Below are 16395 nucleotides of genomic sequence, written 5' to 3'. Positions count from 1 at the left end.
CCATTTCCTTCTCCAGAGGATCTTCCCGACCCAGGGATCGAACCCGGGTCTCCTGCATTGTAGGCAGACGCTTTACCATCTGAGCCACCAGGGAAGCCTAATCCTGCCTTCAGTTCAGTTCAGTCGCTCAGTCGTGTCCGACTCTTTGCAACCCCATGAATCACAGCACGCCAGGCCTCCCTGTCCATCACCAACTCCTGGAGTTCACTCAGACTCATGTCCATCGAGTCAGTGATGCCATTCAGCCATCTCATCCTCTGTCGTCCCCTTCTCCTCTTGCCCCCAATCTCTCCCAGCATCAGAGTCTTTTCCAATGAGTCAACTCTTCACATGAGATGGCCAAAGTACTGGAGTTTCAGCCTTAGCATCATTCCTTCCAAAAAAATCCCAGGGCTGATCTCCTTCAGAATGGACTGGTTGGATCTCCTTGCAGTCCAAGGGACTCTCAAGAGTCTTCTCCAACACCACACTTCAAAAGCATCAATTCTTCGGTGCTCAGCCTTCTTCACAGTCCAACTCTCACATCCATACATGACCACAGGAAAAACCATAGCCTTGACTAGACGGACCTTTGTTGGCAAAGTAATGTCTCTGCTTTTGAATATGCTATCTAGGTTGGTCATAACTTTCCTTCCAAGGAGTAAGCATCTTTTAATTTCATGGCTGCAGTCACCATCTGCAGTGATTTTGGAGCCCAGAAAAATAAAGTCTGACACTGTTTCCACTGTTTCCCCATCTATTTGCCATGAAGTGATGGGACCAGATGCCATGATCTTAGTTTTCTGAATGTTGAGCTTTAAGCCAACTTTTTCACTCTCCACTTTCACTTTCATCAAGAGGCTTTTGAGTTCCTCTTCACTTTCTGCCATAAGGGTGGTGTCATCTGCATATCTGAGGTTATTGATATTTCTCCCGGCAATCTTGATTCCAGCTTGTGCTTCTTCCAGCCCAGTGTTTCTCATGATGTACTCTGCATATAAGTTAAGTAAGCAGGGTGACAATATACAGCCTTGGCGTACTCCTTTTCCTACTTGGAACCAGTCTGTTGTTCCATGTCCACTTCTAACTGTTGCTTCCTGACCTGCATACAGATTTCTCAGGTCAGCCCTAATCCTCACCTAATTCTCTGTCCGAGGAAAAAGGTCAAAGGACTTATTACCAGGGTTTAGCTGATGGAATACCACCTCTCACAAATAGATTTTGTTAAGGTCCTCACTCAAGTAGCAAGAAGATAAAGCTGTGCTGAGAAATTTTAGGACATTTCACTAAGCTTCTCAGTTTCTCCTCTGCAAAGAAGCTAACCAGTGATAAGAGCAAAGAATGTTGAACAACAGCTAAATTTCCTTTTGTTGAGAAATTGAGATTAATAGTTGGCTAACCTTTTTTTGTGGTTCAAGAATTTGATTTGTTGTGTATAATCATTTGTTCCCCTTATTGTGTTAAATTGATGTGGGGAAGAACTAATAAATACATTTGTGTGAACTGCTTCAACCTTAAGCAACCTTAAAATCAATGATAAGAATACAAGCGGACACTTCCTTCCCTAAGGGTTAGTAAATTAAACATTAACCTAAAGTGCCACTTACTACTGGAGGCTTACACATTCAGCCCAATTGCTAACTAGAAAAATGGGAAGATAAGGTATAGATTGGCCCTGATCTTGAAATTTCCTGATCCCAAATTTCCAGCTTTTTGGAAAACCTGGCATGAACAATGATGTTCCAAGCCTTAAGTACAGAAAACCGACCCTCACAACAGCCCTGACCCCTAAGGTCTCAGACCAAGCTCCTCGTGACACTGGAACCTAACAGCCCTTCAGTACCAGACCCTCACAACAGCCCTGACCCCTAAGGTCTCAGACCAACCTCCTCGTGACACTGGAACCTAACAGCCCTTCAGTAAGGAGAAAGTACATTCCATCAACTTTGCCTAGGTAGCGTGTTTTCAGTTCCTTTGCTTCCTAAAGGCTGCACATTCTTTGTTTAAGGTTCAGAAAGAGTCTCTTCTTCCTTGCATTCTCTATGCCCATTTCCACCACCTTGTAATCTCTCCTACCATATAACTTCTTGTTCTGGACAGGTTAAAGTTGATTTGAAAAGAAAGCTGAGAGAAGAGAGTACAGAAAGTCAAATTTCTACTCAGAAAGCAATATCTCCATGGCATGTATGAGATTCTTTACTAATAGGCACAGTAGTTCAGAAATCAGTTATAAGAAAGCTGTCCTTTCAATGCACTTCAGTAACAGTGAAGATGTTTTTGCATATATGTTTTTCACAAAGCTCTCGCAGGGGACATATGTGATAATGAGGATTAAGGGGCTTAGAGGAAGGCTCACAAATACCGGAGATTGGAGTCCAGAAAGATAAGTCTGCATTTCCTTTAATCTTTACCCATCTCTTTACTGCAGTTAAGTGTTCCTGGACCCCATAAACATTTTTCTATTAATGTTTCCACATATCTTTATAATTTCCAAGAAGGCCCTTAAGTCTGTCCCTAAAATTCATTCATTCAACTTAAGTTCCTTTATTTTCCACCACTGAGCCAAGCACTGCCAATACAAATGGGAATTAGACATGATCCTCAATGTTGAGGAGCTTATGGTTTAGTGGTGATTCAAGAAAAAACAAATTCAAACACCTCTGGAGATCTAAAAGCATTTTTAGAAATATAAAGTGGTAACATCTGGATCTTGTTTTGTAGATAAGTTAACATCTTCTGATTTTGTATTACTGAAATCATGACTCCAAGTATCCACCTGTGTATGCATGTAACCTTAGGTGTTTACACGGTTAAATTTTAAACTGGTCCTTAAATAAAGGGGTTTTGCAATTCATTCATTTTTGAGTTTGTTTCTGAGGTATTTCTTAATACTGAAGCACTTACTGGATGGTTTAAACATACTCACAAATTTTGAGAGTCAAAAGGCATCTCTGAAAATAAGTACAGGGTACAGTGTCCAAGAATTTCCTGTTCTCCTTAGCTTTGATGGCTTTGTTTGCCTTGTTTAAAGAGATATTTGACTATTATGTAGAACTCATATTTAACAGACAGCTTTGCAAAGCTGAGTTGTGATATTTTCTCTTTTGCTGATCCATTTTACCATCTAAAGAGTGCTTTTACAGTTTAGCATCTGGGCTCCTCCCTTCAAACACATGGGGCTTGAAATTGAGATACACAGTTAAAATGAAACAAAAGTTTCATGATGCTTCACCATAATTATTTAATATTTATTGTATACCTTTCATTTTTCTAATTATTAACTCAAAGTTTTGGCTCAAATGATTCTAACCTATAATCTATATACAATCAGTCTTAATGAATGCTGAGTAGATTAACCCAGAGATAGAGGTAGCCTCGGAGAAGGCGATGGCACCCCACTCCAGTACTCTTGCCTGAAAAATCCCATGGATGGAGGAGCCTGGGAGGCTGCAGTCCATGGGGTCGCTGAGGGTCGGACACGACTGAACGACTTCACTTTCACTTTTCACTTTCATGCATTGGAGAAGGAAATGGCAACCCACTCCAGTGTTCTTGCCTGGAGAATCCCAGGGATGGCGGAGCCTGGAGGGCTGCTGTCTATGGGGTTGCACAGAGTGGGAGGTGACTGAAGCAACTTAGCAGCAGCAGCAGCAGAGGTAGCCTATGAACTTGAAATCAAGTTATCTTGTAGAAAATAAATATTCCAATTTCGTTTCATTCTTTCATTCACAAACATTTATTCAGGGCCTTCCAAAGGATAGGAACTATTCTAGGCGTTGAAAAGACATCAGTGAACAAAACAGGCTCCCGTAGGGAGCTCATTTTACTGGAGCTTACATTCATTTGACCAAAACCCCCGAACAGCCAATTTTGAGAAGGGACTCCACTTTTTATGGGGGAAGGGAAACAAATGACAATAATCCCAAATCATTTGAAAGCTGCAGCATGGCAGAGTCAAAGGGCCTCTGGATTTGCAATCAGGCGACACTGATCATAGACGTCCTGTACTCGTTTTCCTTGTTGTTTTCTGGGTCTTAGTTTTCTCATCTATTAAATAATGGCATTAAATTTCATAATCTCAAGAGTCTCTTCTGGAGTGAATAGTCTATTATTCTACAATATGTAACAGGCATTTACTTGATTAAGGTAAATTCACATACAGTGAAATGCACGGATTACAGAGATTTCTTTTTCAAAAGTACAGAAATGTCTGGGAGCCATCTTAAAATTCTCTACCTTCTGTTGCTACAGTATGGTGTACAAGTGTATTTTATGTTCAGAGTAATGATCCTGAGGCATTGCAGGATGCTGAATCAGTAAGACAAGGTTTAATTATGTTCATTAGACTACCTATTAAAGCAAGAAAATGACTAAGGCAATATAGAGAGATTTCAAACAAAATTGTCTTCTCATAACCCATAGTTAATTAGAAACCCAATTAACTAGTATGCTCCAGTCCAAGAGTTAACAGTTTTCAGACTTATTCATTCTTCTTTACAACTATGACCAAGTCACTGATCCAGATCCCAGCCATTTCACACTGATTCCACTAAAATCAGTGGATTATGTCTCCTTCAAACTACATGAGATGAACCAAGAACTTCCAGATGTACAAGCTGGATTTAGAAAAGGCAGAGGAATCAGAGATCAAATTGCCAACATCTGCTGGATCATAGAAAAAGCAAGAGAATTCCAGAAAAACTTCTGCTTCATTGACTATGCTAAAGCCTTTGACTGTGTATATCACAACAAACTGGAAAGTTCTTAAAGTGATAGGAATACCATATCACCTTGCCTGCCCCTGAGAAATCTGTATGCAGGTCAAGAAGCAACAGTTCGAACTGGACATGGAACAAGGGACTGGTTCCAAATTGGGAAAGGAGTACATCAAGGCTATGATTTGTCACCCTGCTTATTTAACCTATATGCAGAGTACATCACGCAAAATGTCAGTTGAAGGATAAGCTGGAATTAAGATTACTGATAATCAACAACCTCAGATATGCAGATGATACTATCCTAAAGGTAGAAATCAAAGAGCCTCTTGTAGGTGAAAGAGGAGAGTGAAAAAGCTGGCCTAAACTTAACATTCAAAAAATGAAGATCATGGCATCCAGTCCCATCACTTAATGGCAAATAGATGGGAAAACGATGGAAACAATGACAGACTTTATTTTCTTGGGCTTCAAAATCATTGTGGACGGTGACTGCGGCCATGAAATTAAGACAGTTGCTCCTTGGAAGGAAAGTTATAACAAACCTAGACGGCATATTAAAAAGCAGAGACATTACTTTGCTGATGATGGTCCATATAGTCAAAGCTATGGTTTTTCCAGTAGTCATGTACGGATGTGAAAGCTCAACAATAAAAAAGGCTGAGCACTGAAGAATTGATGCCTTCTCAACTGTGGTGCTGGAGAAGACTCTTGAGAGTCCGTTGGACAGCAAGGAGATCAAACCAGTCAATCCTAAAGGAAATCAACCCTGAATATTCATTGGATGAACTGATCCTGAAGCTGAAGCTCCAATACTTTGGCTACCTGTTGGGAAGAGCTGAATCATTGGAAAAGACCCTGATGCTGGGAAAGATTGAAGGCAGGAGAAGGGGACGACAGAGGATGAGATGGTTGGATGGCATCACTGACTCGATGGACATGAGTCTGAGGAAGCTCCAGGAGTTGGTGATGGATGGGGAAGCCTGGTGTGCTGCAGTGCATGGTGTTGCAAAGAGTCAGACACGACTGAGCAACTGAACAGCCACCACCGCCAAAACAATCACTTCAGAGACAGAAAAAAAAATTATTTAAATAAGAAACAGATTTATATAAGACTTATAAGACTTATATAAGTCTTATTATGTTAAATAAGAAACAGATGGGGTGAAGTGATACAATTCTGAGTTGTGATGTGTGTGTTTTAAATGAAGGGGCCAAAGCCCGGGATAGGTTAGACACTTAAAGGACAGGCACCTGAGACAGAACAGACACCAAGAGACAGCTCAGTAGACAGAAGGCATATAAAGTGGTAGGTGCTCAGGAGAGCTGGGCATTTTTCAGGAGACTAGAGGCAAGCCAGAAGACATTTAAAGAGGCAAGGGCTGGGGTATGAAAACATGTTTATTAAAGAGGCAGGAAAAGGGAGTATCTTGTCAGGGGCCTGGGCAGGCAGGAAGAACATGCACTCCTCTTCTCCATGTGAAAGAAAGAAAGGAAGAGAGAAAGAAAGAAAAAATATGAGCAAAGTGATAAAGTTCTGAGTTTTGTTTGACAACATTCCAGATGTATTCTATCAAGTATATGTGCAACTAAAAAGCAAGGGAAAATAAGAAATGAAACATCTATTTTCCAAGTGTGCTTTTACTTCAATAAATCTTAATCCTTTCTAAATTCTAAGCATTAAAATATGCTAAATAATGGTCTCTGGCAAACATGCCTCGCTGATGAGGCTGAGTGTTGGAAGGGCTATAGTGGTGCTAGTGGTAAAGGACACACCTGCCAGGGCAGGAGACATAAGAGACACGGGTTCAATTCCAGGGTTGGGAAGATCCCCTGGAGGAGGGCATGGCAACCCACTCCAGTACTCTTGCCTGGAGAATCCCATGGCCAGAGGAGCCTGATGGAGAATCCCCAGTCCATAGGGTCACAAGGAGTCGGACATGACTCAGCGACTTGGGACAGACAGATGGAAAACATGCCTCACTGATGAAGCTGAGTGTTGGAAAGGCAAGACTGTCCTCCTCAATTCATGGTATCTAGGGAGCTAAAGCACAACCAGAACTCTTTGAAATCTTAAAGGACACATATACTGGCTTGATTCTTATAGAAGAATAAAGTCAGATTTCAAAATGGCTTTGGTCTTCAATATTTGATTGTAACATTCAGGAAGAATGTGAAGTCTGGCCTATTGTTTTAAAGCTGTATTCATTTACCAACTGGGTGAATTTACAACTCACACATTCCAAAAGTATAACTTTCTTTCATAGCATACCTTTTGAAACATTCATCTTGGTCATCATTCAGTGAAGAAATCTTATTTTCCTTGTGTATGAATCACAATATGTCCTCAGAAGTTATTGTCCACAACAGCATTTCCACTTTTTGAAAAAACTAATTTCCTCCCTTCATGTTGTCTCTGATTAGACCTTTTCTTCTGTTTTCTTTTTCTGAAACTACTTCCTTCTACTGGTCAGTTAAATCAGTCTTTTAGAAACATTATTTTTTAATCCCTTTCTCTTTCCTGGCTCTCCCTCACCTCTCATTCTCTTAAAACACCTCTCCTCATTATTCAGTCAGCCCAAACATTCATGTTGACCAGGCAGTGCCCATTCAACAATGTAGACGTCGGAAGGCTAGAAGAGATCTAGGCTTGGAACCTTCAGTCAAGGGGCTTTCAGTCTGGTTAGGGAGACAGCAAGCATATTGGAGCAAACAAAACCACAAGGAAACCAAGGCACTAGACCCTGTGATCCGGCTTCCAGATCTGAGCTCTAGAGTTCAGAAAACCAAGCAGCCTGAAGCTGCAAAACAGAGAAACAAAGCCACACCATCATCTGCCAAGAAATCGTGCACAAATCTGCAGAGACACAGATCCTGGCCAGTGTGACTTCCCAACTTTGGAGCCAATATGGAACTGTTACAAAGCAAGAAGAGAAGGCAACTAAGGTAGACTATGATTTTATGTACACTTTTAGCATCTTCTTTCTAGCTGTATTAATTTGTTAGCTGGATCACCAAAGATGATCAGGCCATTGAAAAAGGTGTCCATAAATATCAGAAACATGAGTGTGTGAGTGTGAGAAATAGACAGACAGAGATGGAGGGAGACTTAGCCAGGTAGGAATCAATCAAAAGGTGAATAATCAGAACACAATGTACCCCAACCTGCTCCATCAATATAGCCAATGTGTCACTCACCGTGGAGAAATAGCACCATATAAGAGGTCTGATATATTAATTAATGCTTGAATTATCATACAAAAAATAAATCTTTCCAAGATCTACCTTACAGCAGGTACTACCTGAGATAGATATTTTTTAAATGAATATTGACTGGGAAACGGGGACCACTCTAGTCTTTCCCTGAGCAAGACTGTCACAGATATTGGCATTTAACGTCGGCAGAAGGCTTGGCCATGGTTTCACAGCGAGGAGATTTTTGGTTTCTGTCTGGCGCAATGTTTCTTCCATCTCGTGCCTTTCTATAAGGATGTTTCCTAAGGTCACCCCACACAGGTAAGGAAAGAAAACTACCTCACCTAAAAATGTAAGGAAATGGTGCTCTCTGCAGGACAAAATGGTAATCGCAGCCCCAGTGACCCTTGAGGACCGCGTCGTGCTTTTTGTAGTACAATACTGTTTCTCTCCACAATGTGGCGCTGCTGTTCTAAACGTCGTTTTCCAGCCAGTTTTGGGCGGGAAAGAGGTTGATGGGGACAGTGAAGATATAGGGTGGGAAGTACAAGCGAATTAGGAGGAGAGATTGGCTAAGGAAGAAAGCAGACTCTTTCTGCCAGAGAGGGCTTGCCTGGCAACTCAAATCAGACCCATTCCAATTAGGAAAGTTACCCCCGAACCCAAGTAGTTCATTTTATTTAATCCAATGGTTCCCAAACCTTCCTGACCAACAGAATCACCAGGGACTTTTTAAAAAAGATGTAGATCCCCAGATTCTACCCTCAAGAAACTCTGATTCATAAATCTGGGGAGGAGCCCAGCCACTCGTCTTTTTAAAAAGCTCTCCCGAATATCATTGGTGTTTCATTTATACAAGTTTTAGAGAGGAAAACAGAATTTTTAAGAGGAATCAATTCTTGCAGCATACAGTTTCCATTTCTTAATTCAATAACAACTAATGCCATGAGAATCTATTTTGTGGTTATGAGAATCTATTCTTGAGTTCTCTAGGAAATCAGAGCACAATTGATTGACAATGCCCATCTGTCTCCTTGAAGTGCTTACTAAACAGACCTCTATTCCATGTTTCCTCTCACCATGGGCAAAGACTGTGACCCAACAGAACCATAATTTCCTAGTACCAGACCACACTGTCTCCTTTCCATGCACTGATCACCCCAGTTAGAGAGCAGAGGTGGTCTGGCTAACTTTGGCATCATTCAGAACTGAGTTTGAATCCCAACCCAACAACTGATCGGCTATGGGGCATTTAAATTTTTACCTAACCTTTCTGAACCTTTATTTATAATAGGAGATAGTCATACTTGCCTCTGAAGGCTGTAGAGGACTCAAATGAGGTAATTTAAACTCCATACATCCTGCCTGGCACAGGATGGTTAATGAATGGTATTTATTACTGGCAGTAGTAGTCATGCTACCTGTGATCTCTGGAACTTCTCTCCAGCACCCGCACAATCTAAGGATTCTCTACATACATGATATTTTTTGCATCCTAATGCCCTGTTTTGAGAAAGACTGCTCAGCCTTGTTTCTAATAACCTGTTTAAAAAGTAAGGAAAGTGTCCTTCCCTTCTCGGAATCATAGCAGATAGACAAAATGAATATCTTTAGCAATCCTTAATCCCCCAATCATTCATGTTAGAATGATACCGTTGGAACTTACCTTAGCAAGAGTTTTCAGGTTTTGGTGAATGATGGAATCCTCCAGAGCACATATTAAAAGCGCAGTTTCCTAGGCTACGGCTCATGATTCTTGATTAAGTTAACCTGGCATGGAGCCCGGGCATCATCACTTCAACAATCCGCACACTTGCACCGTGAAAAACATGGCCTTAAAAATAACTTAGTCCCAGGTGATGGGTATTAACAAAACAGAATGGTGATCCTCTTGCAATATATATGTCTGTCGAATCAGGTTGTACACCTTAAACTTCTACAATGCTATATATCAATTATATTTCAATAAAACGGGAAAAATTACCCAGTTCCAGGTTATCAAACTCAAAAGCTTTCAGAGGCCAGGCAGATTGTGCATGTACAGGAAGGGACAGGGTGTCAGGTAAAAATGGTGTGATGCTTACCAAATGCAACTGGAAAGCCCATGCCCTATCTTCTTTACTTTTTAAAAATTAAGTTACGATGCATTTGGAAACAATTTACTAGACAAAAGGAATTTGTCTCTGAGCATAGGAAGGTAAAATGACTTGCTCTTTATCACTTGAGGAGTGGTGGGTGGAGCGATACTCACTTTGTGAATGTCCTGGTTACTGTGCCATTGTGACAGCCTCTTGAGTGGAACTCAGTAGTGTCCTTCTTTTTTGGCCTGAGACTAAATTTTATATCCAGTTGGAAAAAAGGAAAAACAGCATTGAGAGAGCACAGCTCAGAGGGTGACTCCAGCCTAGGATGTTCCCCTAAAGAAATCTTTTTTTTTAAGCAAAGAAGCCTAGAGTTCACAGAGGAGGTCTTTATCCAGTGGTCCTGAATGCCAAGACCTCTCAAACTGCAGACAAATACGTGCCATCAATTATTTTTGATGGACTTTAACATCACTTAAATGTTTATTTTCAAAGCAACCAGAAGCAGCGTGTCTCCTTCCTGAGAAAACTATCCACCTGACGTGTGCCGTGCTTAGTTGCTCAGTTGTGTCCACCTGGTAATGGTGATCAATAGAGACAAGGAAAGACAGAGTCTGATTAAATGGGGGAAGGGAGCAATGTCAGGAAACTGGGAAAGCAAGACATGGCATTTTTAAACATGACTCGCCTGCCTCATAAAATTTCAGGGAAACCAACATCCCATAAAAATAAGCAACAGAAAAGCAGCAAGATTAAATCCAATAAAGATTATCATGAGGAAAAGGAGAATGAGAAGCAGATAACATTTTTACAAACAGTGAAAATGAAAACACACCAGGAATAGGTGAAAGCTATTACATTCTGCTCTAAAATGAACTGAAAAACACTTTTAAATGATCCAAGACATAAAATAATAGTAGAAATCAGAAGTAGAGATACTTGAAATAAAGTGACAGAACTCATAAAAGAACTAGAAATAAAAGAAAAAATTCAGAGACTGGAACACCAGAGTGAACAAACAAACAGAAAACACCTTAAGAGACATAGAAGGTGAAAAATAAGGAAACTTCAAAATCAAAAAGAAATTTAAAATATTAAAGAGAAAGTGACAAATATTAAAGGCAAACTAAAGCAAAAGTGAAAGTCACTCAGTCATGTCCGACTCTTTGCAACCCCATGGTCTATACAGTCCATGGAATTCTCCAGGCCAGAATAGTGGAGTGGGTAGCCTCACCTTTCTCCAGGGGATCTTTCCAACCCAGGGACTGAACCCAGGTCTCCCACATTGCAAGTGGATTCTTTACCAGGTGAACCACAAGGGAAGCCCCCAAAAGACAAACTAAGGACATCCAATATACCGATGATAGGTTTATACTACCATGGTTGGGAGAGATCCCAACTAAATTGGGAACATGAATTTAAATTTTAAAATTTTAAAATTTTTTTAGTTTAAAATTTTTAGTTTATATTAAACTAAAAAGGATTAAAATTCATTCAATGATTTTGAAGTTTTTCACTGATTAGAACCCAAATCCCCCCTTCCTGGGACTTATCATGTGAACCAGTCATTCCATTTCTAAGTATTTACTTCCAAATAAATGAAAGTATATGTTCATACAAAGACTTGTATTAAATGTTATAGCAGCTTTCTTTGTAAAAGCTAAGAACTGGAAGGGCTTCCCTGGTGGATCAGTGGTAAAGAATCCACCTGCAATGCAGGAGACCAGGTTCAGTCCCTGGGTTGGGAAGATCCCCTGGAGAAGGAAATGGCAATCCATTCCAGTATTCTTGCCTGGGAAATCCCATAGACAGAGGAGCCTGGTGGGCTACAGTCCATGGCCTTGCGAAAGAGTCGGATATAACTTTGCAATTAAACAACTGGAAACAACCCTTATGACCATCTACACGTGAACAGGTAAGCAAAATGTGGTACATTCATGCAATGGAATACTACTTAGCAAAAGGAAAAGAAAAGAAATGAACTTGATAAATGAACAATTTGGAAAAACCTCAAAAACATTATATTGAATGAAATAACACAGACAAAAAAAGTACATACTGTATATGATTCCATCCATATCAAAAATTCTAGGGCTTCCTTGGTGGTCCAGTGGTTAAGAATATGCCTGCCAATGCAGGAGACATGGGTTCAATCCCTAGTCTGGGAAGATTCCACATGCTGTGGAGCAACTAAGCCTGTGTGCTACAACAATTGAGCCTGTTCTCTAGAACCCAGGAGCCGAAACAAATGAGCCCACGTGCCGCAACTATTGAAGTCCTCACGCCCTACAGCCTGTGCTCCACAATAAGAGAAGCTACTGCGATGAGAAACCCACGCACTGCAACCAGAGAGTAGCCCTTGTTCACTGTAGCTAGAGAAAAGTCCTTGAAACAACGAAGACCCAGCACTGCTGCTGCTGCTGCTAAGTCACTTCAGTCACGTCCGACTCTGTGCGACCCCACAGACGGCAGCCCACCAGGCTCCGCCATCTCTGGGATTCTCCAGGCCAGAACACTGGAGTGGGTTGCCATTCCCTTCTCCAATGCATGAAAGTGAAAAGTGAAAGTGAAGTCGCTCAGTCGTGTCTGACTCTTCGAGACCCCATGGACTGCAGCCTACCAGGCTCCTCCATCCATGGGATTCTCCAGGCAAGAGTACTGGAGTGGGTCACCAGTGCCTTCTCCAGACCCAGCACTGCTGCTAAGTCGCTTCAGTTGTGTCTGACTCTGCAACCCCATAGACAGCAGCCCACTAGGCTCCCCCATCCCTGGGATTCTCCAGGCAAGAACACTGGAGTGGGTTGCCATTAACTAAATAAAATTTTTTTTAAATTATAAAAAATGCAGACTAATCTAGAGTGATAGAAAGATGAGTGGTTGCTTGGAAAATGTAATAGGAAATGGCGGGGTGGGGGTGTGGTGGGGAGTAGAAGTTGGTAACATGGTATCGTATGATTGAAATTTTCTAGGAGAGTAGAATTTAAGTGTCTACACACAAAGAGAAAAGATGAATATGCAAGGTGATGGATGTGTTCATTAACTAATGGGAGGAGCCTTTCATATGTACATGTATATTAAATCAAGATGTACATTTTAAATATCTTATAATTTTAGTTGTCAATTATACCTCAATATGGCTGAATTACAGAGAGAGAGAGAAAGACTAGAGAAATGACTGATAAAGAAGGGATAACCATGACTAGTGGGAAACACACCAATAAATCACCCTGACAGGGAGCGAGCTAGGCTGGTGCTCAGAAAACCTGAGTAGTTAAACAGTTCAGGAAATGGCCAGGCCAAAGCCATCTAAAGCCGTAGGTGAGGTGTCACTTCATCACGGCTCCTCTAGCACATTAGCAGAGGTATGCGCATTTGGGTGAGAATAGTTTCCTGTATTGCTTGGTGCTTTTTTTTTTTTTTAATATGAAATGTATCTCTTCAGAAGTCCAGAGTAAAATAAAACACCAGAGGGTTTCTTGGAGGGCTGGCTTTTGGACAGGCAGAGACCATTAGATACCATGTTTCAGTCTTGCAGAACTTAAGCTGAACGGTTACCATGGGTCTCCTTGACTTGTCCTGTAATTGACTGTACTGAGGCATTCTTCTCTTTCTCCAGCCTGTCCTTTGGCAGATTGCAGCTGCTGACACAAAATAGCTTGCCTTTATTACCCTTTCCTTTATTTCCTCTTTTTTTTTTTTTAAATTGTGATTAAAAATATATAATATAAAATTTACCATCTTAACCATTTTTAATGGTATAGTTCAGAAATGTTAAGTATAATTCTCATCATTGTGAAACAGATCCATTCTATTTCCTCTTGCCCCAAACCATCTCCTTTTCTGTTCTTCACTTTCCCTTAATAAGCATCCTACTTTTCCATTCAACATGTCAGGAACAACCTTTGTCTACTTCTCTTCCACTTGCTAATTCCAGTCAGTTCCATCTGTAAGTTGTGTTCGAGGCTGTAAGTCAGCCTCCTAACTTTCTCATCTCATCAGTTCCTTCCTTTCTCATCTCTGTCTCTATCCTAGTCTAAAGTCTCATTACTTCTTGCCTGGATAACTAAGAGTTTTATAAGTGATTCTCTTATCTCCAGGATCTCTCCCACTTTGATCCATTCTTTACCAAATTAACATTTTTAATAAAAGTGTTTAAGCCTAGTATTCATCTGCTCAGAAAAATCTTCCATGACTCCCCTATAAAATAAAATATGGTGTCCTTAGCCTATCATAGAAAGGTCTGCATGATGTGCCATAAATTATCTTTCTAGCCTCATCACTAATAAGCATGGTGCAACTTCAGAGGACTGAGAAGAAAAGAACCATTGTCAATGCACAAAGCAGAGAACACATCTCCATCGAGACCATTCCATAACAGCATATGACACTGATTTCATCAATGCTCTTGTTTCAAAGAATGCCTTTCCAATTTTCCATATAATGTAAGTGTACAAGTCATTGGGAAATCATAGGCAGTAAAAGTTATATGTTCATGCTTCTTGCATGCCTACGTTATTTTTCTTTTGGAAATAAAAATATTAATTTCCTTGGACAATCATAGAACCGATGTACTGGGAAAAGTCTTCGTATCTGTCTACTTCTCTTTTCATCTACTGCTACCACTGTTGGCCAAACCACCATCATCTTCTGCTTGCACCTCCACAGAAGTCTCCCAAATGTTTCTCTGTTTCTATTCGATCATTTGTCTAAAGTGTTCTTCACACAGCAACCAGAATACATTTTTCAATAGTGTTAACCATATTATGATACTACTCCCCTGCTTAAAATCCTCCTATGACTTCCCATTGTCTTAGAATCAAATCCAAATATCTTGCAGGCTCTTCCTGGTCTAGTTTATTCTATTTGACCTTATTTTCAACTATTCTCCCCGTTCTGCTTACTAGGCTTCAGCCACACACCAAAAGTTATGAAACTTCTGGTTTCATAAATGTGCCTAACTTGTTACTACCTCTGGACCTTTGCATCTACTGTTCCATTCACTGAAATGCTCCTCTGTGAATCCATGCCTGGTGGCTCCTTCCTGTCTTTCATGTCTCATTTCATATATTCCTCTCTTCAGAAATTCCTTCCATCACCACCTGATCTAAAGTAGGTCTCTGGTCATTTATTTATTTATTTTTATGGTTTTTCTTTTTTAATAAATTTATTTATTTTAATTGGAGGCTAATTACTTTATAATATTGTGTTGGTTTTGCCATACATTGACATGAATCCGCCACGGGTGTACATGTGTTCCCTATCCTGAACCCCCCTCCCACCTCCCTCCCTATCCCATCCCTCAGGATCATCCCAGTGCACCAGCCTTCAGCACCCTGTCTCATGTATCGAACCTGGACTGGTGATCTTTTTCACATATGATAATATACATATTTCAATGCTATACCCTCAAATCATCCCACCTTTGCCTTCTCCCACAGAGTCCAAAAGACTGTTCTATACATCTGTGTCTCTTTTGCTGTCTCGCATACAGGGTTATTGTTACTATCTTTCTAAATTCCATATGTATGCATTAGTATACTGTATTGGTGTTTTTCTTTCTGGCTTAATTCGCTCTGTATAATAGGCTTCAGTTTCATCCACCTCATTAGAACTGACTCAACTGTATTCTTTTTAATGGCTGAGTAATATTCCATTGTGTATATGTACCATGGCTTTCTTATCCATTCATCTGTTAATATAGATTGCTTCCATGTTGATAGATTGCTTCCATGTCCTGGCTATTATAAACAGTGCTGCGATAAACATTGGGGTACACGTGTCTCTTTCAATTCTGATTTCCTCAGTGTGTATGCCCAGAATTGGGATTGCTGGGTCGTATGGCAGTTCTATGTCCAGTTTTTTAAGGAATCTCCACACTGTTCTCCATAGTGGCTGTACTAGTTTGCATTCCCACCAACAGTGTAAGAGGGTTACCTTTTCTCCACACCCTCTCCAGCATTTATTGCTTGTAGACTTTTGGATCGCAGCCATTCTGACTGGTGTGAAATGGTACCTCATTGTGGTTTTGATTAGCATTTCTCTGATAATGAGTGATGTTGAGCATCTTTTCATGTGTTTGTTAGCCATCTGTATGTCTTCTTTGGAGAAATGTCTGTTTAGTTCTTTGGCCCATTTTTTGATTGGGTTGTTTATTTTTCTGGAATTGAGCTGCAGGAGTTGCTTGTATATTTTTGAGATTAATGCTTTGTCAGTTTCTTCATTTGTTATTATTTTCTCCCATTCCGAAGGCTGTCTTTTCACCTTGCTTATAGTTTCCTTCATTGTGCAGAAGCTTTTAATTTTAATTAGGTCCCATTTGTTTATTTTTGCTTTTATTTCCAATATTCTGGGGGGTGGGTCATAGAGGATCCTGCTGTGATTTATGTCGGAGAGTGTTTTGCCTACGTTCTCCTCTAGGAGTTTTA

Source organism: Bison bison, unplaced genomic scaffold (assembly GCF_000754665.1).
Source record: "Bison bison bison isolate TAMUID 2011002044 unplaced genomic scaffold, Bison_UMD1.0 scf7180017864456, whole genome shotgun sequence".
In the NCBI taxonomy this organism is placed as follows: domain Eukaryota; kingdom Metazoa; phylum Chordata; class Mammalia; order Artiodactyla; family Bovidae; genus Bison; species Bison bison.
Note: the sequence above shows the minus strand (reverse complement) of the source record.